Raw genomic sequence first — 25,346 nt, forward strand, 5'->3', positions numbered from 1 at the left:
CAGGAGCATGGAATATCTTTCTATTTCTTTGAGTCCTCTTTAATTCCATTGATTAATCTTTTATATTTCTCAGAATATAAGTCTTTCACCTCCTTGGTCAGCCTTATTTCTAGGTATTTAATTTTTAGGGGTGTGATTTTAAAAGGTATTGTATTTTGGTATTCCTTTTCTAATATTTCATTGTTAGTATTGAGAAATTTGACCAATTTCCGAATGTTAATCTTTCATCCTGCTATTTTGCTGAATTCATTGATCAATCACATTTTTGTGTGGAGTCCTTAGGATTTTCTATATATAGTATCATGTCATCTGCATACAGTGAGAGTTACCTCTTCTCCAATTTGAATACCTTTTATTTCTTTTGTTTGTCTGATTGCTGTGGCTAGGACTTCCAATACTATGTTGAAAAACAGTGGTGAGAGTGGGTATCCTTGTCTTGTTCCAGATTTTAGTGAGAAATCTTTCATTTTCTCCCCATTGAGTGTTATATTGGCTGTGGGTTTGTCATAAATGGCTTTTATTATGTTAAAGTATATTCCCTCTACACCCACTTTGGTAAGAGTTTTCATCGTGAATGGATGTTGGATTTTTGTCCAGTGCTTTCTCTGCATCTATTGAGATGATGATCATGTGGTTTTTGACTTTTCTTTTGTTAATGTGGTGTATGATGTTGATTGATTTGCATATGTTGAATCATCCTTGTGAACTTGGGATGAATCCGGCTTGGTTGTGGTGTATTATCTTTTTTATATATTGTTGGATTTGGTTGACTAAAATTTTGTGGAGAATTTTTGTGTCTATATTCATCAGAAATAATGGCCTATAATTTTCCTTTGTGTTAGTATCTTTGTCTGGTTTTGGTGATGGTGGCTTAACAGAATGTCTTTGGGAGTGTTCCTTCTTCAACCTTTTGGAAAAGTTTAAGAAGGATGGATATAAGTTACTCTTTGTATATTTGGTAGAATTCTCCTGTGAAGCCATCTGGTCCTGGACTTTTATTTGTAGGAAGTGTTTTTATTACATATTCAATTTCATTTCTAGTGACCAGTCTATTCAGTTGATCTGTTTCTTCTTGATAAGTTTGGAGAGCTGTAAGTCTCTAGAAAGCTGTCCATTTCTTCTAGGTTATCAAATTTGTTGGCATATAATTGCTCATAGTATTCTCTTATGTTTTGTTGTATTTCTGCAATACCCATTGAGATTCTCCTTTTTCATTTCTCATTTTGTTTGAGTAACTTCTCTTCTTGGTGAGTCTGGCCAGAAGTTTGTCAATTTTTTTACCCTTTCAAAGAACCAGCTCTTGGTTTTATTGAATTTTTTTCTATTATTTTTTGTATCTCTTTTATTAATTTCCTCTGATCTTTATGATTTCCTTCCTTCCGCTGACTTTAGGTTTTGTTTTTTCTTTTTCTAATTCTTTTAGGTGGTGGGTTAAGTAGTTGATTTGGGATTTTTCTTTATTGAGGAAGACTGTATCACTATGAACTTCCCTCTAAGCACTGCTTTTGCAGCATCCCATAGATTTTGAATGGTGGTGTTTTCATTATCATTTGTCTTGAGGTATTTATTTTTTGTCTTTTGTCTTTTTAGGACCGCACCTGCAGCACATGGAGGTTCCCAGTCTAGGGGTCTAATCGGAGCTGTGGCTGCCACCCTATGCCAGAGCTATAGCAATGCCAGATCCGAGCTGCATCTGTGACCTACACCACAGCTCACAGCAAGGCTGGATCCTTAACCCACTGAAAAAGACCAGAGATCAAACCCACAACCTCATGGTTCCTAGTTGGATTCATTTCCACTGCACCATGATGGGAAATGATGTCTTGGGGGTATTTTTTAATTTCCCTTTTGATGTCCTCATGACGCATTGGTTTTTTAATAGCACATTGTTTAGTCTCCATATATAGTCAAGTTTTTTTTCTCTGTAGTTGATGTCTAGTTTCATGCCATTGTGGTCAGAGAAAATACTTGAAATAATTTCTATACTCTTAAATATATCAAGTTTATTTTTGTGCCCCAGTATGTGGTCAATCCCTGAGAATGTTTAATGTGCACTTGAAAAGAATGTGTATTCTGATTTTTGTGGATGAAATGTCCTGAAAATGTCAATGAAGTCTTACCTTTTCTATTGTGTCATTTAGGGTCTCTGTTGCCTTATTGAGAGGATCTGTCCATTGATGTAAGTGGGGTGTTAAATTCTCCTACTATTATTGCAGTCCCATCAATTTCTCCTTTTATGTCTGTTAGTATTTGTTGCAGGTATCTGAGAACTCCTATATTAGGGGCAAATATATTGACGATTGTAGTATGCTTTTCTTGAATGAATCCTTTTATCGTTAAATAGTGCCTTTCTTTATGGCTTTCATTTTAAGGTCAATTTTGTCTGATATGAATATTGCCATTCTTGTTTTACTGTCTTTTCCATTTGCATGAAATGTCTTTTTCCATCCTCTCACTTTCAATTTATATGTGACCTTTTCCCTAAGGTGAGTCTCTCATAGACCATATATTATAGTCTCGCTTTTTTATCCAATCTTCCACTCTGTCTTTTGATTGGAGCATTCAGTCCATTGACATTTAAGGTAATTATTGATAAATATGCATTTATTTCCATTTTAAACCTTCTTTTCCAGTTGATTCAATGTTACTCCTTTGTTCCTTTCTTTTTTTGGTTGGATGATTTATTTAATTTTATGCTTGTGTGCACTTCCTTTTAGTTTTTGTGAATGTAATGTTTGGTTTTGATTTGTGGTTGCCCTGTTTTTCAGGTATGTTAAGCCCTTCCTATATCTGCTTACTTTAGCCTGATAGTCATATAGGCTTAAACACATTCTGAAAAAGTGCCTAGGTTTTCTTATTTTCTTTCCCCACATTTTATGATTTTGAAGTCTTTTTTTTTTTAACACCTTCATGTTTGTCCTTTTGCTGTTCTTGGTTTTACCGTTACTTTTATAATTGTTTTTTTTTTCCTTTTCAATCTGTATACTGGCTTATTTAAATGATTGCTTTCCAGTTGTAATTTCCTCCATCCTATGTCGTCCTGCTTCTTTTTTATTTAGAGGAGCCCTTTCAGGATTTCTTTCAGAATAGGTTTAGTATTGCTGTACTCTTTTAGTTTTTGTTTATTGGAGAAAACCTTTATTTTTCCTCCTACTTTAAATGATTTTCTTGCTGGGTAGAGTATTTTAGGCTGCAGATTTTTTCCTTTTAGAACTTTGAATATATCTTGCCACTCTCTTCTGGCCTATAGTGTTTCTGTAGAGAAATCAGTTTATAGCCTTATGGCGTTCCCTTATAATTAAGTCTTTGTTTTGTTTTTTTGTTTGTTTTTCTCTTGCTGCCTTTAGAATCCTCTCTTTAACTTTTGCCATTTTTATTATAACATGTCTTGGTGTGGGTCTGTTTGGGTTCAACTCGTTTGGGTCCCTCTGTGCTTTTTGTATCTTGATACCTTTTTCATTTATATTTGGAAAGTTTTCAGCCATAATTTCTTCAAATGTATTTTCAGTCCCTTTTTCTTTTTCTTCTCCCTTTTGAAACTCTGTTATACCTTGATTGGCCCACTTTATATTATCCCATAGATCTCTTATTTTGCTTTTGTGTTTTTGCATTTGGTTTTTCTGTCTGCTGCCCTGATTGGGTGATATCTATTATTCTATCTTCCAAGCTACTAATTCATTCCTCTGCATTATTCATTCTGCTCTTTAATGCCTTTAACTCAGCTTTTGTCCCTGCAAATGAATTTTCTAATTTTTCTTGGCTCCTCCCTATATTTTCTATCTCCTTTCTAAAATAATCTGCATTACCATTCATATCTACTCTTAATTCCTTCATATTCACTCTTAATTCCTTCAGTATTTTCACTATCTCTTTTTTGAACTCAATGTCTGTTAGACTGCAGAGGTCTGTTTCATTGTTTTCTCCTTCAGGTGAATTTTCTTGTTCTTTTCACTGGGACTGGTACCTGAGCATCTTCATTTTGCTTACATTTTTCTTATTCTGTGAGTTTAGAGAAAATAACCACTGTTGTCTTAGAGGATTATTTATATGCATGAGTGCCCCTGAGTATTTTGTGAGAGCTTACTTTTTGTTTAAGGTGCTGTGTGTGCTTCCAGGGAGATAGAGGCAATGGGCAGGGTGAGTAGCTAGTGCCTGGTTGCTGGACTGTTGACAGTGGCAAGGACCCATGGGAAGGTGGTACAGGCTGCTCCTAATTGCAGGGCCCTGGGAAGTGATGGTGATTAGACACGTGTAGGTGGTGCCTGGAATATTTGGCAGTGGCAGCAGCAGGGCGGATGAGTTTCCAAGGAAGTCATAGCAACAACAGGTGGTACTCGGTTACAGTCCCCTCTTCTTTGCTGACCTCTGAAGTGCCTGGGGCTGCTGGTGGTGCCTGATCACAGACCCCCAGTGGTGGTGGGCCCACCTCTGGTTTCTGAGATGACTGCTGTGTTTTGCGCCTGCTACCTGTAGACCATGCACGAGGGGCCATGTTGTGCTTAGCCCCTGCTGCCCTTAGCCCACACAAGAGTTGCCCAACCACCTGAAGCCTGCATAAGAGTCAACCTGTCACCTGTAGCCAGCATGTGGTGCTTTGCCACCTGTGACCTGCTCCAGAGGTGCCCCACCCTCTAAAAGTCCACATGTGATTAGGGAAAAATATTCTTATGGTGGTCCACCCCTCCTCCTCTTGCCCTCCCCAACAATGGCACCCTTCTTCTCCTGCAGGCCCACACCTCCTCCCATGTTCTCTGAGCTATGGTGCTTGGCTCCCCAGGCCATGGTGCACTGCTCCCTAGCCCCTCAGACTGTCTCTGCACAGCCACCCCTAGTCCTCTCCCCGGAACTGACCTCCAGAGCCTGAGTCTCAGCACCCAGCCCCCACCTGAGCATCTCAGGCTGTGGTGTCCAGAGGCAGTGGTGCAGGTGGTCTGTGCAGTTCTCACTTGGCTTTTCCCTCCTCAGTCCAGCTGATGAACTTTTCTCTGCAACTTTGAGATCCCTCCATCCAGGCTGATCTCCCCATCAGTTCAGTGGCTTCCCAGGATGTGGGTTCTTTTCCTCTTTGACAGCTCCCTTACAGGAGTGCTAGTTCCATCCTGATTCTTTTTCTCTCTCCCTTTCTATTTTTTTTTTCTTTTGTTCTACCCAGTTATGTGGAGAGTTTCTTGCCTTTTTTTTTTTTTTTTGAGCTTTAAGGTCTTCTGCCAGCATTTAGTAGATGTTCTGTGCAAACTGTTCTACAAGAAGATGGTTTGTGTGTGTGTGTGTGTTGTGGGAGAAGATGTGTGCCACATCTTGCTCCTCCTCTGAAATCTTCTTGATCATTATGTAGTGTCCTTATTTGTCTCTTTAACAGTCCTTATTTTAAAGTCTATTTTGTCTAACATAAATATTGCTACCCAATGTTATTTTGATGTCTTTTACATGGAATATCTTTTTCCATCCTCTATTAGTCTGTGTCTTTAAATTGTGTATTAAAGTGTAGTATATTTACAGTGTTGTGCCAATTTCTGCTGTATAGTAAATGATCCAGTCATATATTCATTCATATATATGTATATATATTCAGATATGTGTGTGTGCTGTACAATTTCTGCTGTATAGCAAATGATACAGTCATATATTCATTCATATGTATATGAATCCATATATAACCCTAACCTATATATATGTGTACATATATATTAATATATAACCCTAACCTATAGTATATGTACATATATATTCATTCATATATAACCCTAACCTATATATATATATATATATATATATATATATATATGTACATATATATTTTCTTTAGATATATACACACACACATTCCCTTTATCTTTCTTCTCTATCCCAGGAGACTGGATATATTTCCCTGTGCTATACAGAAGGACCTTATTGCTTATCCATTCTAAATGTAATAGTTTGCATCTACTCAACCCAAACTCCCTGTCCACCCTACTCCATACCCTCTTCCCCTTGGTAATCACAAGTCCATTTTCTTTTTTTTTTTTTTTTTTTTTTTTTTTTTTTTTTACTATTTCTTGGGCCGCTCCCACGGCATATGGAGGTTCCCAGGCTAGGGGTCAAATCGGAGCTGTAGCCACTGGCCTACGCCAGAGCCACAGCAACGCAGGATCCGAGCCGCGTCTGCAACCTACACCACAGCTCACGGCAACGCCAGATCATTAACCCACTAAGCAAGGGCAGGGACTGAACCCACAACCTCATGGTTCCTAGTCGGATTCGTTAACCACTGCGCCACGAAGGGAACTCCCACAAGTCCATTTTCAATGTCTGTGACTCTGTAGATATTTCAGAATCCACACATATGTGATATCATATTGTATTTTCTTTCTCTTTCTGACTTACTGCAATAATCAAGACAGTGTGGTACTGGTACAAAAACAGACCTATGGATCAATGGAAAAGAATAGAAAGCCCAGAAATAAACCCTGACACCTATGGCCAATTGATGTTTGACAAAGGAGGCAAGAATATAAAATATTTGTGTCTTTAGATCTGGAGTGAGTCTTGTAGATGGCACACCTACAGATCTTATTTTTGTACTCATTCAGTCAGCCTGTCTTCTGATGGGAGTATTTAGTGCATTTATATTTAAGGTTATTATTTGTATCAATGCTCTCATTGCTATTTTGTTAATTATTTGTATGACTTTTTTTCCCCTTCTTTTGTTCTTGTCTCTCTTGATTCGATGATTGTTTTTAGTGTTATATTTGGACTCCTTTTTCTTTTTTGTATATATTGATTGTAGCTTTTTGGCCTTTGGTTACCATGAGGTTTTTGCATAGCAATTGCATGCATGTGTGTGTGTGTGTATACACGTATATACACACACATATATATTTTAATGTTTTAAGTTGATCATCTTTTAATTTCAAAAGATCATAAATATCCCATGTTTTTTCTCTCCTCTCTTCACCATTACTACTTTTGGTATATTTTACCTCTGGTCATTTCATGTATCCCTTAATTGCTTATTGTGGATATAGAGGATTTTACCAGTTTTGTCTTTTAACTTTCATACTAGCTTTGCGTTTGGATGATTTCCTACCTTTACTGTATGTTTGCCTTTACTGATGATTGTTATCATTTTGTAATACTCATGTTACTTGTTGTGGAACTTTCTTTTTCACTTAGAGAAGATCCTTCAACATTTCTTATTAAGCTTGTTTAGTGGTACCAAAATGTTCTAGATTTTGCTTGTCTATAAAGCTTTTTTTTTTTTTTTTTTGTCTTTTTGCCATTTCTTTGGCCACTCCCATGGCATATGGAAGTTCCCAGGCTAGGGGTCAAATCAGAGCTGTAGCCACCGGCCTACGCCAGAGTCACAGCAACACGGGATCCGAGCTGCTTCTGCGACCTACACCACAGCTCACGGCAACGCCGGATCGTTAACCCACTGAGCAAGGCCAGGGATCAAACCCACAACCTCATGGTTCCTAGTCGGATTCGTTAACCACTGTGCCACGACGGGAACTCCTATAAAGCTTTTGATTTCTCTGTCAGGTCTAATCAAGAACATTGCTGGTTAGAGTATACGTGGTTTTAGGTTTTTCCCTTTCTTCATCTCTGTTTTGTTCTTCATATTTTTTAACTTTGTTAAAAACTTCTAACTTTTTGCTCCATGCATCCATTCTTCTGAATTCTTTGTTCAGCTTTATGATCACTACCCTGAATAAACTATTTCTCAGGTAGAGTGCTTCTCTCCACTTCTCTTAGTTCTTTTGGGGTTCCATCTTTTTCTTTCATCTAGAACATGTTCTTCTATTGCCTTATTTTACCTAAGTTGCTATTTTTATTTTCATGTATCTGGCAGGCTAGTTTTTTTTCCCAGCCTTTGAGGGGTGGCCTTTTGTAGTAGACTTTCTGTGCATACTTACATTGTACTCCCTTCTCATCACTAAAGCAATGTGCTTCTGAGATTCCCCAGATTAGGGCTGTGTGGGTCCATCTGTTGTGGTGAACTGACCATGTGGGTGATCTGGTAGGCTTGGTTAGCCCTTGGTTTGATTAATTTCCAGGTTATTGCTTGTGCAGAAGCTGCTGGTTGTTGGGACTGGGTCACAAGGCAGCTAACTGCTGAACACCAGAGGGCCCAGGAGCTAGTGCTGGTCACTTGTAGTAGAGTCAGAGTCCAGAAGACTCCAAACCTTTTGCCTGTCCACTGGTGGGAGAAGTTAGTTCTTGAGGTAAATTCCAGATTACCAGCAAGCAAAGATGGCTCCTGGATTCTGGTTCAAGGATCCCAGATTTGGTATCAGATCACTGGTTGGGGATGGGGGGATGTGGTTCATGACACAGTTGGATATGGTGTACAGGATGTCCTGAAGCTTTTGTTTGGCCTGCCAGTGATCAGGGCCAGCACCCAAATGGCCTACTGTGGGCAGGCTGGGTCTACAGGCTACAGGATTGTGGTTTTCTTGCATCTGGTCTGCCCCTGGTGTATGAGGTTGGTCCCAAGGCTAGAGCAGTCTTCCTAAAGGGCAGGGATTTTGAAGCTTGTACCTGCACACTGGTGGGTGGAGCTGGGTCCTGTGCCCTCTGGTAGGCAGGACTCTTTCTAGAGATGGCTGTAGGCTCAAGAGACCTTTAGACAGCTTGTCTGCTGATGAGTGAGACTGTGTTCTGACCCTGGTTCCTTGTCCTGAGGTATCCTAGCACTAGCACTTATATTGCTGTTGGCGGGAAAGGGATATGTCTTGGCACTTATGAACTAAACAGAGGACTCCACAATGGCATCTACTAGCACCAGCATGTACTAGCACCAGCTTCCACACAGTAGAAGGGTACCCTAAGAAGAGCTGCCACCAGCATCCCGTTCCCAGTGTAAGCCATAGCTGCCAGAAACTTCCCCGGGAGACTATCCAGTACCAGCCGGATCCTATCCAATTACTACTTTTGCCTTGGGTCCTGGAGTTTTGAGAGTTTATTTGTGCCCTTTAAAAGTAAATTCTCTATTTCCCCCAGCCCTTTGGAACTCCCAAAATTAGAGGGCTCATCTATCTAATTCAGGACCCTCAAGCTGAGGAGCCAGATATGAGGCTCAAAACCCACACTTCTATAGGAAAACCTCTGCAATATTATTCTTCTCTAGTTTGTGAGTCACCCTTATGCTGGTAAAGGACATGAATAAATTGTGAATCCACAACCCCTACTTGTCTCATTGCAGTTCCTTCTTTATATATTTAGTTATAGGATGTTTTCTGGATGGCTCCAGTCATTTTCATCCATGGTTCTTCCACAACTATTGATGATTTTGTTGTGTCTGTGACAGGAGATGATGTTGAGTCATCCTTCCATCCTTGGAATAAATCTCACTTGATCATGATGTATAATCCTTTTAATGTGTTGTTGAATTTTGTTTGCTAATATATGGGAAGTAATTTTTTAAAAATTTTAAATTTCTGTGATCCTTTGGTTGTTCAGTAGTATGTTGTTTAATCTTCATATATTTATGAATTTTCCATTTTTCTAGTTTTGTACCATTGTGATCAAAAAGATGCTTTATATAATTTCAGTCTTCTTAAATTTGTTAAGACTTGTTTTGTGGCCTAAGGTAGGATATAGCCTGGAGAATGTTCTATGTGTATTTAAGAAGAATGTGTGTTTTGAAGCTTTTGTATAAAATAGTATGTCCATATATATTAAATCTATTTGGTCTGACATCTTTTAAGGCTGATATTTCCTTATTGATTTTATGACTGGATGATCTATCCATTTATGTAAGTGGGATGTTAAAGTCCTCTTTTATTGAATTTCTGTCTGTTTCTCACATTAGGTCTATTAATAGTTGCTTTATATATTTAGGTGCTCCCATGTTGGGCACATACACATTTACAAAGGTTATATCCTCTTGTTATGCAGTGGACTTCCTTGTCTATTATTATAGCTTTTGTTTTAAGGTGTATTTTTGTGTTATATAAGTATACCTACTCCAACTTACTTTTGGTTCACATTTCTATGGAATATCTTTTTCCATAACTTCATTCTGTTTGTGCCCTTATATCTGAAGTGAGTCTCTTGTAGGCAACATATAAATAGACCTTTAAAAAAATCCATCCAGACACTGTCTTTTGATTGGAGAATTTAGCCCTTTTACATTATAGTGATTATTGACAGGTATATACTTATTGCCATTTTCTTACTGTTTTCTGACTGTTTTATACTTGCTCTGTTATTTGTTCTTACTCTTTTCCTCTCTGCTTTTTCATTTTCTTTAATGACACACTTAAACAAAAGATAATTAGAAAGAAATATGTCTCCTCTAGGTTTTTACTTGGTGGTTACCATGAGGCTTACATATAACAAGTTGTATGTATGAAAGTCTACTTTAAGGTGATAAGTTTGAGAGCACGCTATAAACTCTCTCCACCCACATTTATGTTTTTGATGTCACATTTTACCTCTTTTAATCTCTAGTATCCTTTATCTAATTGTTATGGTTATTTTACTTTTGTATTTAAACCTTCATACTAGATTTAAAAGTTAATAATAATCTACTACAAATACTGTATGTTTACCTTTACCAGTGAGAGATATACTTTCATTTTTTTTAACTCATTAGCACCTTTTTTATGTCCCTGTAATATTTCTTACAAAACCAATTTAATGATAGTGAAGCCCTTTAGCTTTTGCTTGTCTGGAAAATTATTTATCTCTTTATTTTTCCTTCACTGATAAATGATAACTTTGTTGGGTACATTATTCTTGGTTGGCAGGTTTTTTTCTTTCAGCATTTGGAATATATTGTGCCATTACATTTGGGTGTACAATATTTCTGTTGAAAAAAATCAACTTACATTGATGAATCATCTCTCATTTATAAGAGGTTGTTTTTCTCTTATTGCTTATTTAGGATTTATCTTTTAACTTTTGATATTTTAATTATAATGTGTCTTGATGTGGCTCTCTTCAGGGACATCATATTTGGAATTATCTGGCTTTCCTGGATCCTGGATGTCTGTTTCCTTCCCCACATTAGAGAACTTTTCATCCATTATTTCCTCAAATAAGTTTTCTGCCACTTTCTTTCTCTTTTCTTTTCTGAAACTCTCTCTCTTCTCCTGATACTCCTATAATGCAAATGTTAGTCCACATGATGCTGTCGTAAAGTTCCTTAAGCTATCATAACTTTTATTTTATCCTTTTTTCATTTTGCTGCTCTGATTGAATGACTTCCTCTGCAGTCTTCAGGTTCACTAATCTGTGCTTCTGCTTGTATAGTCTGCTATTGAATCCCTCTTTTGTCTTTTAGTTCAGTTATTATTCTTGAGCTCTGTGACTTCTGTTTGGTATTTTCTTGTTTTATATCTTTGTTGTAATTCTCACTAAGTTCATCCATTCTTTTCCCAAGTTCAGTTAAAATATTTATGACCATTGCTTGGAACTCTTTATCAGGTAAGTTACTTAGTACCATTTCATTGAGGTTTTCTCTGAGGTTTCATTGTGCTCTTCTGTTTGAAACATAGTTTTCTGTTTCTTCATTTTGTTTGACTCTCTGTGTTGATTTATATACATTAGATGAAATGACCACCTCTCCCAGTTTTAAAGAGTTTGTCTTGTGTATGACATGAATCTTATTCAACCCTTCCCTACCTCATGATTGTCTCTCAAACATTTGTGGACATTTTTTTAATAGCTCCTAGTTGTTGAGGATATGTTTATACCAGTCACTGTCTGAAAGGAGAGGATCTTGGTCAATAATTAGATTCAGGCTAATTAAATCTCAGGCATTCAAGAAGTGTTTTTTGGTTTTTTGTTTGTTTCCTTTTTTGGCCACCACATGGCATATGTTTTCCTGGGCCAGGGATCAAATCTGAGCCAGAGTTGCAACTGACACCACAGCTACAGCAACACTGGATCCTTAACCCACTGCACTGGGCTGGGTGTTGAACCTGTGTCCCTGCCACTGCAAAGACACCAGTGATTCAATTGCACCAGAGTTGGAACCCCAAACAGTGGCTTTTAAGGTGTGCAGATATATACAGTGTTGTGGGACCACAAGCATATACCCCCACTGGCCAATAGAGACACATGATCTGGAGATATCCCCTGAGTGGCTCTCAAAAAAAGTGGGAGTCCAGGTGAGTATACAAACTCCTTTCTTGGAGATTCCAAGCTCTATCAAGGTAGAGAGAGAATGAAATGATGGTGCTTCCTGGCCTACATTCCCTGAGAGAACATCCAGAACTTCTAGTTAGGGCCAGTCTTTAGTTTTTTACACAAGGCTGAAGCTCCAGGACAAGCTAGTAGGCCTTGTTCACGATAAGACTGCTGATATCTTTTGGTCTATCTGTGCAGTGCCCTGGTGTTGATAGTCTGAAAAAGCTATTTCTCTGATAGTTACAGTCCTGTAGGAATGCAGAATGCAAACCCAGGGCCAGGCAATTAAGGGTACCCCCTGAATGGCAGGTGCAAAAAAAAGCATTAGATGCAAAAACTGGGAAAACAGACACACATAGAAAGTCCCCTTCTAGAGATGTGGCACTCAGAAGCACGGCAGAGTAAGTGCAAGGACAACACCTGCCATCTGAGGTCTTGGGATAAGTTTATAGGCAGCTTTTATATGTGTATTGTAATTAGAAGTTTGCATCTCACACTACAGTCAAGATTTCTACTTAATAGGCTTTTTACAGAGAGACATAACTCCTGAGAATGTAGCTTATTGCTATGTCCTGGGGTGGTACCTGTTTAAGAACTCTTCTCCAAGGTGTCAAGAATGTTTTTGAAGAAATTATAGCTGAATATTTCCAAACCTAAATAAGGAAACAGATATCCAGATACAGAAAGCACAGAGGGTCCCAAACAATATAAACCTAAACAGACTCACACAAAGATATACCATAATTAAAATGTCAAAAGTGAAAGTTAAATGGAAAATTCTAAAGGTAGCAATAAAAAAAATAGAGCTATATACAAGGGAAACTCCATAAGTCTATCAGTTGGTTTCTCTGAAGAAGCTTTTTAGGCCAGAAGGGAGAGACATGATATGGTCAAAGACTTGAAAGGGAAAAATCTGTAATCTAGGATACTCTACCCAGCAATACTATTATTAAAATAGAAGGAAAGAAAAAGAACTTCTCAGATAAGCAAACACTAAATTAATTCAGCAATACTAAACCTACATTAAAATAAATGTTGAAAAGTCTTTTTTAAATGGAAAAGAGATAAGAATATGTAGGAAAGTGAATGCCAATAGGGAAAAAAATATATAAATAAAGGATTAAATGTCACTTAAATAAGTAAGTACATAGATTAAAAGACAAAATATTTATTTTTGTGTGTGGTGTCATAGAGTGGTCTACTTTCATTCTTTTACATGTAGAGTCCAGTTTTCCCAGCACCACTTATTAAAGAAAATATCTTTTCACCATTGTATATTCTTGCCTCTGTTGTCATAGATTAGTTTACCATAGGTATATGGGTTTATTTCTGGGCTTCCTATCCTGTTCCATTGATCTGTGTTTCTGTTTTTGTGCCATTACTATACTTTTTTTTAGTAACTGTAGCTTTGTAGTATAGTCTGAAATCAGGAATACTGATTTCTCTAGCTCCATTTTTTTTTGTCATAATTGCTTTGGCCATGCTTCGTCTTTTGTGTTTCCATAGAGATTTAAAATTTTTTGTTCTAGTTATGTGAAAAATGCCACAGATAATTTGATAGGGATTGCATTGGGTCTGTAGATTGCCTTGGGTAGTATAGTCATTTTGACAATATTTATTTCTTCCAGTCCAAGATTATGGTGTATCTTTCCACCTCTTTATGTCATCTTGATAGTGATAAGAATAGGCACAGGTAGTTGTAGAAGTCCCAATAAAGGATCATAGATAGGGAGGGAAATCTAGGGGATGTTGGGAGATCACTGTAAGTTAATAAATTGCTCAAAAAAGCCATCAGAACAAGGCAGGCTTGCTTGACTAGTAGAGGTGTGAGAATTGCCTCAGGTGGGGGATGGAATGAGGCCTGCATTCAGATTCAGACCAAGGGCAGGAGTTTGAGGATGGCCCTTCTGCTGATTTGAATACACACCTTACCAGATACCAAGGAGGAGACACTACTCCCAGAAGAGAAGAGGCAGGCTTTTCCAACCCCTTCTCGCCTTGGATGATAAAACTATAGCTGACTGGATCCTCGGGGCAGAGCTTCTGTGCCTGACTTCTTGCATTTGTCATGAGTGTCCTAATGTAATAAATCTATTTCTTGCCTATCACTTTGTTGCTTGCTGAATTCCTTCAGTGAAGAGTCATGAAGAACCTGAACCTCAGTGAGTCCAGACACCAGGTGAATGATTCTAATTTAAAACCATGGGTCCAAGTCCCAATCTGGGTTTAGGCTGAGTTCAAGTCCCAGCACATGGGTTCAAGTCCCAATCTGTGTTCTGGCTAGGTTCAGGCTGTTAGTGCTATCAGTTTCAATCTTCAATTTCTTTTATCAGCATCTTGTAGTTTTCAAAGTTCAAGTCTTTTGTCTCTTTAGGTACATTTATTTCTAGGTATTTATTCTTTTTGATGCAATGGTAAATGGGATCATTTCCTTAATTTGCCCTTCTCATCTTTCATTGTTAGTGTATAGAAATGGAAAATATTTCTGTGTGTTAATTTTGTATCCAGAAACTTTACCAAGTTCACTGATGATCTCTTGTAATTTTCCGGTGGTGTCTTTAAGATTTTCTATGTATACTATCATGTCACCTACTAACAGTGACAGTTTTATTTCTTCCTTTACAGTTTGGATTCCTTTTATTTCTTTTTTCTTGTCTGATTTCTGTGGTTAGGTCTTCCAAATATATGTTGAATAAAAGTGTAGAGCATGGACATCCTTGACTTGTCCTTGATCTTAGAGGAAATGCTTTGTTTTTCACTACTGAATATATTAGCTGTAGGTTTGTCTTATATAGCCTTTATTATACTGAGGGTATATGCCCTCTATGCCTACTTTCTGGAGATTTATCATAAATATATGTCGAGTTTTATCAGAAGCTTTTTCTACGTCTATTGAGATGATCACATGGTTTTTATTTTTCAGTTTGTTAATGTGGTATATCACACTGATTGATTTGCTTATATTGAAAAATCCTTGCACCCCTGAGATAAATCCCACTTGATCATAGTGTATGATCCTTTGAATGCAATGTTGGATTCAGTTTGCTGATATTTTGTTGGGGATTTTGGTGTCTATGTTCATTAGTGATATTGACCTGTAATTTTCTTTTTGTGTGTGGTATCTTTATCTGGTTTTGATATCAGTGTGATGGTGGTGTCGACATAAAAAATGCACAACCTAAAAGTTGAAAGTTAAGTTTTATTTGGGGCAAAATTAGAACCTAAGCCCAGGAGAGAGCTTCTCAGGTAGCCCTGAGAAACTGCTTGAGGCAGTGAGGGAGGAGCTAGGATATAGAGGAGTTTTTGCAACAAAGTGTCCGGAGCAGAAACGAAAGAGGCCTGGGCTTACTGAAATCATTCCTTTGATATGCACCTCCACTTTCAGGACCAGTATCCTGAGTTTTCACAGACTGCAGGACTCACCAGCTCTCACTCTTTTTTTTTTTTTTTTTTTTTTTTTTTGTCTTTTGTCTTTGTTGTTGTTGCTATTTCTTGGGCCGCTCCTGCGGCATATGGAGGTTCCCAGGCTAGGGGTTGAATCGGAGCTGTAGCCACCGGCCTACGCCAGAGCCACAGCAACACGGGATCCGAGCCGCATCTGCAACCTACACCACAGCTCACAGCAATGCCAGATCGTTAACCCACTGAGCAAGGGCAGGGACCGAACCCGCAACCTCATGGTTCCTAGTCGAATTCGTTAACCACTGCGCCACGACGGGAACTCCAGCTCTCACTCTTGAAGGTGACTACATTCATGAGTGATTGTGACATTCTTTGTTTTATCCTTAACTGTAGACCAGCTGAAAAACTACCCAAGGAGGAAAAGGGAAATATCCGGATATGATAGAGATGAGGGGAAAATGCACGCAGCCATATACACATTTTACAAAAGTGACTTGATTTTCTGAAGGTTACTACCCATCACAAGGAGCAGACATCACCATGGAGAATTTTAGTGTTTTTCTAGATATGAGGAGATGCAAGAATTGAGCATATAAAATCTTCCCCTAAAATTATCTATCTAAAGACCTGTTCTTCCAGTTTTCCCAGAACACAGAGTGCCTCACTCCTGATTTTCACTCTGAGCTCCACTCAGGGGGGTGCTGTGGGTTGGCAGCTGCAGTGGCTCATGACTTAATCCATTTAGAGGCTCATGGCAAGTGCCAAACTTCAGTTCACAGTGATCTCATATAATTTGTATATTTTGGAAATTAATCCCTTGCAGTTTTTGGAAAAAGTTTCAGAAAAATTGATGTTAACTCTTCTCTAAATGATGGAAATCACCTGTGAACCCATCCAGTCTTAGACTTTGCTCGTTGGACATTTTTAAATCACAGTTTCAATTTCATTACTCAAAATGGATTAGAGATCTAAATATAAGACTGGATACTGTAGAACCCTTAGAGGAAAACATAGGTAGAACAGCCTCTGACATAAACTGAAGCATACTTTTCAGTTCCTCCTCCTAGTATAATGATAACAAAAACAAAAATAAACTAAGGGACCTAAATAAACTTAAAAGATTTTACACAACAAAAGAAACCATAAATAAAATGAAAAGACAACCTACAGAAAAGGAGACAATATTTGCAAGTGAAGCACCTGACAAGGGATTAATCTCCAAAATAACAAATGATTCATGCAGCTCAATATCAGAAAACAAACAATCAAAAGATGGGCAAAGGATCTAAACAGACATTTCTCCAAAGATATACTAAAAAACACATGAAAAGATGATCACCATCACTAATTATTAGAGAAATGCAAATCAAAGCTACTATGAGGTACTACCTTACACCAGTTAGAATGACATCACCAAAGAGTTAATGAACAATTTAAGAGGAGAGGATGCAGAGAAAAGGCAACTTTCTTATGCTGTTGGTGGTAATGTCAATTGACACAACCACTATGGAAAAGAGTATGGAGGTCCCTAAAAAAACTAAAAAGCAGAACTACCACATGATCCAGCAATCCCACTCCTGGGCATCTATCCAGAAAATACCATAATTCAAAAAGATACGTGGAGTTCCCATCATGGCGCCATGGAAACGAATCCAACTAGGAACCATGAGGTTGCAGGTTCAATCCCTGGCCTCGCTCAGTGGGTTAAGAATCCAACATTGCTATGAGCTGTGGTGTAGGTCACAGACATAGCTCGGATCTGGCATTGCTGTGACTGTGGCATAGGCTGGCAGCAACAACTCCAATTAGAGCCCTAACCTGGGAACCTCCATATGCCATGGGTGTGGCTCTAAAAAGACAAAAGACAAAAAAAAAAAAAATACATACACCCCAGTGTTGATTATTTACAATAGCCAAGACACAGAAGCAACCTAAATGTCCATCAGCAGAGGAATGGGTAAAGAATATGTGGTACATATATACAGTGAAATATTAATTAGCTGTAAAAAAAAGAATGAAATAATGTAATATGCAGCAACATAGATGGACCTAGAAATTATCATACTAATAAAATTATACAGTGAAAGTCAACAACATATGATATCACTTATATGTAGGATCTTAAAAAAGGGGTTCAAATGAACTTATTTGCAGAACAGAAACAGACTCACAGACTTTGAAAGCAAAGTTATGGTTACCAAAAGGGACAGGTTGGACTGGGGGTTTGAGATTGGCATATGTACACTGTGGTATATGGAATAACTGACCAACAGGAACCTGCTATGTAGCACAGGGAACTCTACCCAATAGTCTATGAAAATCTTTATGGAAAAAAATCTGAAAAAGAATAGATATATATATAACTGAAACACTTTGTTGTACAGCAGAAATTATCAATGTGAATCAAATACAATAAAACTTTTTAAAAATTTTAAAAAGTCAAAAAATGTAAAAGCAACAATAACTACAATAAATAGAAATAAGCAAGAAAATGTAAAACATGACATTAAAAAAACACAAAATGTGGGTGAGGAGAGCAAAAATGTTGATTTTTAGAACTTAAATGATTATCAGGGTTTTTTTGTGTGTTTGCTTGCTTTTTAGAGCTGCACCTGTGGCATATGGAAGTTTCCATACTAGGGGTTGAATTGGAGCTGCAGCTGCCAGCCTATACCATAGCCATAGCAACACAGGATCTGAGATGTATCTGTAAATTACACCACAGCTGATGGCAATGCTGGATCTCTAACCCACTGAGCAAGGCCAGGGATTGAAGCTACATCTTCATGTATAGTAATTGGGTTCATAACGTGCTGAGCCACAAATGGAACTCCTGATTATCAGTTGAAATCGAATAAAGGTCATTATGGGTCAACATAGGAGCCTCATGGTAACCAGAAATCAAAAACATACAAAGATACACAAAAAAAAAAAAAAAAAAGAAAGGAACCCAAGCATGCTGCAAAAGAAGTCATCAAACCACGATGAGAGAAACAAAAATAAGAAGTAGGAGTTCCAGAGTTCCCAGAGTGGCACAGTGGTTAACGAACCCGACTAGGAACCGCGAGGTTGTGGGTTCGGTCCCTGCCCTTGCTCAGTGGGTTAATGATCCGGCGTTGCCGTGAGCTGTGGTGTAGGTTGCAGACGCGGCTCAGATCCCGCGTTGCTGTGGCTCTGGTGTAGGCCAGTGGCTACAGCTCCAATTAGACCCCTAGCCTGGGAACCTCCATATGCCAAGGGAGCTGCCCAAGAAATGGCAAAAAGACAAAAAAAAAAAAAAAAAAAAAAAAAAAAAAGAAGTAGGAGTTCCTACTGAGAAATGGAATTGTTGACATCTTGTCAGCATCAGGATAAAGATTCAACCCCCAGCCTGGCACAGTAGGTTAAAGAATCTGGCATTGCCACAGCTACATTGTAGGTCACAACTGTGGCTTGAATACTTATCCCTGGCCAAAGAACTCCATATGCTACAGGGCAGCCAAAAGAAGAAAAGAAAAGAAAAACAGAACTTCGAAAACAACCAGAAAACAAGTACTAAAATGACACTAAGTACATATCTATCAATTTTCCTGTATTCTGATGAACTAAATGCTCCATCAAAAGATATAGGGTGGCTGATTGGATTTAAAAAAAAGAACCTACAGTATGCTGCCTACAAAAGATGTGCTTCAGGGCAAAAGACACACATAGGCCAAAAGTGAGGAAATGGAAAGTTATTTCATGAAAATGGAAATAAAAAAGCAGGGATAGCAGTATTAATGTCAAACAAAATAGACTTGAAAACAAAGGCTATAACAAAAGACAAGGAATGGCATTATATAATTATGATGGGGTCGATACAAGAGAGGATATTGTTAACACTTGTCAACTTATACACATGTAGTACATGAGCACCTAAATATATAAAGCAAATACGTAAAGGGAGCAACCAACAACATGAAGCAATTTGTAAGAGAGTCTAACACCCCACTGACATCAGTGGACAGATCATCCAGACAGAAAATAAGGCAACAATTGTCTTAAATGAAACAATAGACCAGTTGGATTTAGTTGATTTCTACTGGACATTTTATCTAAAAGCAGCAGAACAAACCTTCATTTCAGGCACACATGGATGTTTTCCATTAACACTAGATTACAAATCAAGCCTCAACAAATTTAAGAGAATGGAAATTGTCAAGCATTTTTTCTGACCACGTGACTAGAAAGTAGAAATGAACTACAGAAAGAAAAAGGGGAAAAGAACAAACATGTAGAGATGAAATAACATGCTACAAAATAAAACCCTAGTTGGCCAATGATGAAATCGAAGAGGAAATCAGAAAATGTCTCAAGACAAATGAAAACACAACTTTCCAAAATCTATGGGGCTCAACAAAGAGTTCTAAAAGTGGAAGTTCATAGCAATGCAAGCTTTCCTCAAGAAACAAGAAAAATCTCAAACGAATGAATCCATCACCTAAAAGAATTTGTAAAAGAAAAACAAAGCCCAAGTCAGAAGGAATGGAATAATAAAGATCAAAAATGAAATAAATGAAACAGATTTTAAAAGCAATAGAAAGGATCAGTAAAATGGAGAATTGGTTTTTTGAAAAGATATATGAACTGTTATATGCCCACAAATTGAACAACCTAGAAAAAAAATTAATTTCTAGAAACATATAGCCTTTCAAAACTGAGTCAAGAGGGCAATTTGAACAGAATAATCACTACAAGTGAAGTTTAATCTGTAATAAAATAAATGCCTAGCAAACAAAAGTCCAGGACTGGACAGCTTCACAGGGGATTTCTATCAAACATATCAAGAAGAACTAATACCTATAATTCTCAAACTATTCAAAAAATTGAAGAGGAGGGAATGCTTCTAAATTCATTCTATGAGGTCATTATCACCCTGATACCAAAATCAGACAAAAACACTAGAAAAAAAGAAAATTACAGTCATTATCTTTGAATAGAGGAACAAAAATCCTCAACAAAATATTAGCAAACTGAATCCAATAGTATTAAAAGGATTACACAGCACGATTTAATTGGATTCACTCTAGGGTCTCAAGAATGGTTCAACATTCACAAATTAATTAATGTTATCCACCACATAAAAGTTATGGAAAAAATCACATGATCATCTCAATAGAGGTAGAAAAAGCACTTGCACAATTCAATATCCATTCATAAAAATGCTCACCAAAGTGGGTATAGAGGGAACATAAATCAACATAGTCAAGGTCATTTACTTCAAGCCTACCACCAACATAATACTCAATGGTTAAAAGGTGAAAGCCTTCCTACTAAATTCAGTAATAACCCAAGGACACCCACTCTTTCCACTTCTATTTAACATAGTATTAGAAGTTCTATCTACAGCAGTCAGATAAGAAAAAGAAAAGATATTCAAATTGGAAAGTAAGTGGTAAAACTGTTACTATTTTCAGATGACACACTTTATATAATGAACCCTAAAAGCTGAAAGCTTTTAGAACTAATGATTGAATCTATTAGTTTCAGGATGCAAGATTAATATACAGAAATTCATTGAATTTCTATATACTAATGAAATAGAATGAGAAGAGTTAAAAAACTGTTATAATCACATTTAAAAAATACTTTGGGAGTTCCCGTCGTGGCGCAGTGGTTAACGAATTCGACTAGGAACCATGAGGTTGCGGGTTCGGTCCCTGCCCTTGCTCAGTGGGTTAACGATCTGGCATTGCTGTGAGCTGTGGTGTAGGTTGCAGACGCGGCTCGGATCCCGTGTTGCTGTGGCTCTGGCGTAGGCCAGTGGCTACAGCTCCAATTTGACCCCTAGCCTGGGAACCTCCATATGCCGCGGAAGCAGCCCAAAGAAATAGCAAAAAGACCAAAAATTAAAAAAATTTAAAAAAATAAAAAATACTTTGAAATATTACTGAACCAAGAAGTTGAAAGACCTGTATACTGAAAACCATCAAGTATTGATACAGGAATTGATGACAATTCAAGAAATGGAAAGATATCCTATGATTCTGGTTTAGAAGACTTACTATTATTTAAATGGCCATACTACCCAAAGCAATCTACAGATTTAATGCAATCCCTATCAAAATACCCCAGACATTTTTCACAGAACTAAAGAAAATAATCCTAAAATTCATGCAGGAACACAAAAGACCATGAATTGCTAAAAAAAAAAATCTTGAGAAAAAAGAACAAAGCTGGAAGTATAACCCTCCTAGACTTCAGACTATAATACAAAACTATCAACGAGTAAACAAATTAGCAAAGTACTGGCACAAAGACAGACACATAGATCAGTGGAACATAACCTAGAGCCCAGAAATAAACTCATTTACCTATGGTCAATCTACAAAAAAGAAGGTAAGAATATACAATGGAGAAAAGACAACAAGCAGCGCTGGAGTAAATGGGACAGCCGTATGTAAAACAATGAGATTAGAACATTCCCTCACATCATATACAATAATAAACTCAAAATGGTTTAAAGACCTAACTGTATGACCTAAAACCATAAAACTAGAAGAGAACATAGGCCAAACACTCTGATATAAACTGTAGCAGTGTTTTCTTAGATTAGTCTCTAATGCAAAAGAAATAAAAGCAAAAATAAGCAAATGGGACCTAATAACACTTAAAAGCTTTTGGACAGCAAAGAAAACCATCAACAAAGGAAAACCTACTGAATGGGAGACAATATTTGCAAAGGATGCAGCCAAGAAGTGATTGATATCCAAAATATATAACATTTCATACAATTCAATATAAAAAAAATCCCAATTAAAAAATGGGCAGAAGACCTGGATAGACATTTTTCCAAAGAAGATACAGAGTTAGCTAACAGGCACATAAATCTATATATAAGTAACAAAATATACTGTATAACACAGGGAATTACATACAGTATTTTGTTATAACATAATGGAGTATAATCTGTGAAAATACTCAATTGCTATGCTGTATACCTGAAACTAACAGAATATTGTAAAGCAATAATACTTTAATTTAAAAAAAAAAAAAGAACTCTTTCTCCATTGGCTACAGTCTTGTGAGATCCATGAGCATAAGCCTCACATTAGCAGCCACCAGAGCCAGGAGATGTAGAGGTGTCTCTTGGAAAACGTTATTAAAAATTCAGAGTACCAGACAAGGATATAACCTTCTTTCTTGAAGATGTTGGTGAGCTCAAGCAAGGCAGAGGTAGAATGCAAAATTTGTAATTACCTCCATTCCCCAAGAATATCTCTTTTTTTCTTTTTTTGCCTTTTCTAGGGCCGCTTCCTGCAGTATATGGAGGTTCCCAGGCTAGGGGTCTAATCAGAGCTGTAGCCAACGGCCTACACCAGAGCCATAGCAATGTGGGATCTGAGCCATAGCTGCGACCTACACCACAGCTCACAGCAACACTGGATCCTTAACCCACTGAGCGAGGCCAGAGATTGAACCCTCACCTCATGGTTCCTAGTCGGATTCATTTCCACTGCGCCATGATGAGAACTCCCCCAAGAATATCTCTTTAAGCTTCTACAAATGTGTCATACCAGAAGCCTGCCCCTCAGCCCAAAGCTCCTGGACAAGCAAAGAGGCCGCTTTCTCAGAAGCACAGGTGAGTTTCATTCTACCATCTGTGCAGTGCCTGGAGGTGATAGTTGGCCAAAACCTGTCTCTCCAACTGTTACATTCCCTTGAGACCCAGGAACACAACCCCCTCCACCACTGCAACCTCCAGAGTTAAGGAACAAGATGTATCTCCTGAGAGGCAGCAATAGAGACAGGGTCACTAGACAAAAGCCAGAGCACCAAACGGGGCTCCCTTCCAGGAGATTCTGGTGCTCTGGAGCACAGCAGAGGGAGAGTAACAAAGATGGCAACTGCTGAAAAAGAAAAGGGAATAGGAAAAAAGGAAAAGAAGAAAAAGGGGAGAAATTTTGCAAGAGAGGGAGAATAAATGGATGGCACTCACCGGCTTTAGAAGGCAGTAGAGGGCACAAAAGATGGTGCCCACCAGCTGAGCATAAAGATGGCACCAGCTAAAAAGAAAAAAAAAAAACAAAAACATAAAAGGAAAAAAAATGTGGCACCTGCTAGCTTTAGCAAAACAAAGGGAAAACAGAAAAATTATATCCACCAGCCTCTGTCCCCAAAGAGTATTCCAGCAGGCTCTTGCCACTAAATCCAACACTTTAAAATTAGCAAATGAGGAGTTCCCATCCTGGTGCAGCAGAAACGAATCCCACTAGGAACCATGAGGTTCAATCCCTGGCCTCGCTCATTGGGTTAAGGATCCAGCATTGCCATGAGCTGTGCCATAGGTCACAGATGCAGCCCGGATCTGGTGTTGCTGTGGCTGTGGTGCAGGCTGGCAGCTGTAGCTCTGATTAGACCCCTAGCTTGGGAACCTCCATATGCCACAGGTGCAGCCCTAAAGACAAAATTAGAAAATGAGTCTTTTTTTTTTTTTTTTTTACAAAATCTGGTCAATTTTCAAAGAACTGCTTCTATGCTTGGCCCCTATGTGGGTGAGTCTGCCCATGAGCTATTTTAGAGCTGTTTCTCAGTTTGCAACAGCCTCATGGATTTCATGAGTGGAAACCCACTTGGGCTTCAAAGCCAGATATTTTGGGCTTATCTCTGGTGGATGACTTAAAAGTTGGGGTGTCCAATGTGGGGTACAAAACATTAATTCCTCTGGGAGAAACTCTGAATTTTGAGTTTCCTCCCAAGGGGTACAAGGGGTGGAGTTTATGGTAAGATTGTGTCTCTGCTTTTCCTGCCTGCCTCAATGTGGTTGTTCTTCTGTTGCCTGATGTGAAGGTTGCTAGGCTGGTTTTTAGAGGAACATGTTCCATGTATAGCTGTATATTGTTTTAGGGGAGAAGTTGAATTCAGGATCTTCCTACATTGCCATCTTGAAATGGAATCTCTCCTTTCCTATTAAGTAGATATCCATCCTCTGTCGATGTAATAGCAGGAAGTCAACGCCTGAGGAAAAAAAAAAAAAAAAAAAAGATGCCAAAATGATCAGGAAACCCCAAGGAAGCAGTTACTTTCTGGAAGGCAGTTGCTTGAATAGAGAACCTCTCAATGTCTGAGATGACCAAACAAGTAGCACTGAGTCCTTCATAGCTCTAAGAGCAATCATTGCTCTTTGAAGAGCCAAACCAAAAATTCATAAAACTGCCATACTATAAGAAAAATACAAGATGAAGTGTAGAAAGAGAACAAGATTTTGAAGGTCATGATGGTCCTCACAGTACAATTCTTCTCTTTAGATACCCTTTGCCAACCGTAGTAGTCATCAAATGTATTACAAACATGTTATATCTGGCTTGCATGACTGATGATTTAAAAATCTACCATTGGGAGAAGGTGGGACAACCGGCTTTCAAGTGGCCGCTTCTCTGTTGTGTGCAGTGAAAAAACAATTTAAAAATGGGTGATGTTGAGAAAGGCAAGAATATTTTTGTTCAGAAATGTTCCCAGTGCCATACTGTGGAAAAGGGAGGCAAGCACACATCTGGCCCAAACCTCCATGGTCTGTTTGGATGGAAGACAGGTCACGCTCCTGGATTCACTTACTCAGATGCCACCAAAAACAAAGGCAACACCAGGGGTGAGGAGACACTGATGGAGTACTTGGAAAATCCCAATAAGTACATCCTTGGAGCAAAAAGGATCTTCACTGGCATTAAGGAGAAAGACTTGGTAGCTTATCTCAAAAAATAGTTGGCCACTGCCTTATTTATTACAAAACCGAAATGTCTCATGACTTTTATTTATTTTTATTTTTTTAAGCTTATATAAACATTTTATTTTTTTTTACAAAATAA

The 25,346-nt window shown here is 38.0% G+C and overlaps 1 long non-coding RNA gene and 1 pseudogene across 1 annotated transcript in view; both read left to right on the forward strand.

The window, feature by feature from the left end:
• The window catches only part of LOC102166560, a 172,556-nt gene that overhangs the window by 69,925 nt on the left and 77,285 nt on the right, over positions 1 to 25,346 (forward strand). The window lies entirely within an intron of this gene.
• On the forward strand, positions 23,951 to 25,292 carry LOC110257195 (annotated as a pseudogene).

The sequence above is a fragment of the Sus scrofa genome, chromosome 15 (assembly GCF_000003025.6).
Source record: "Sus scrofa isolate TJ Tabasco breed Duroc chromosome 15, Sscrofa11.1, whole genome shotgun sequence".
Taxonomy (NCBI): domain Eukaryota; kingdom Metazoa; phylum Chordata; class Mammalia; order Artiodactyla; family Suidae; genus Sus; species Sus scrofa.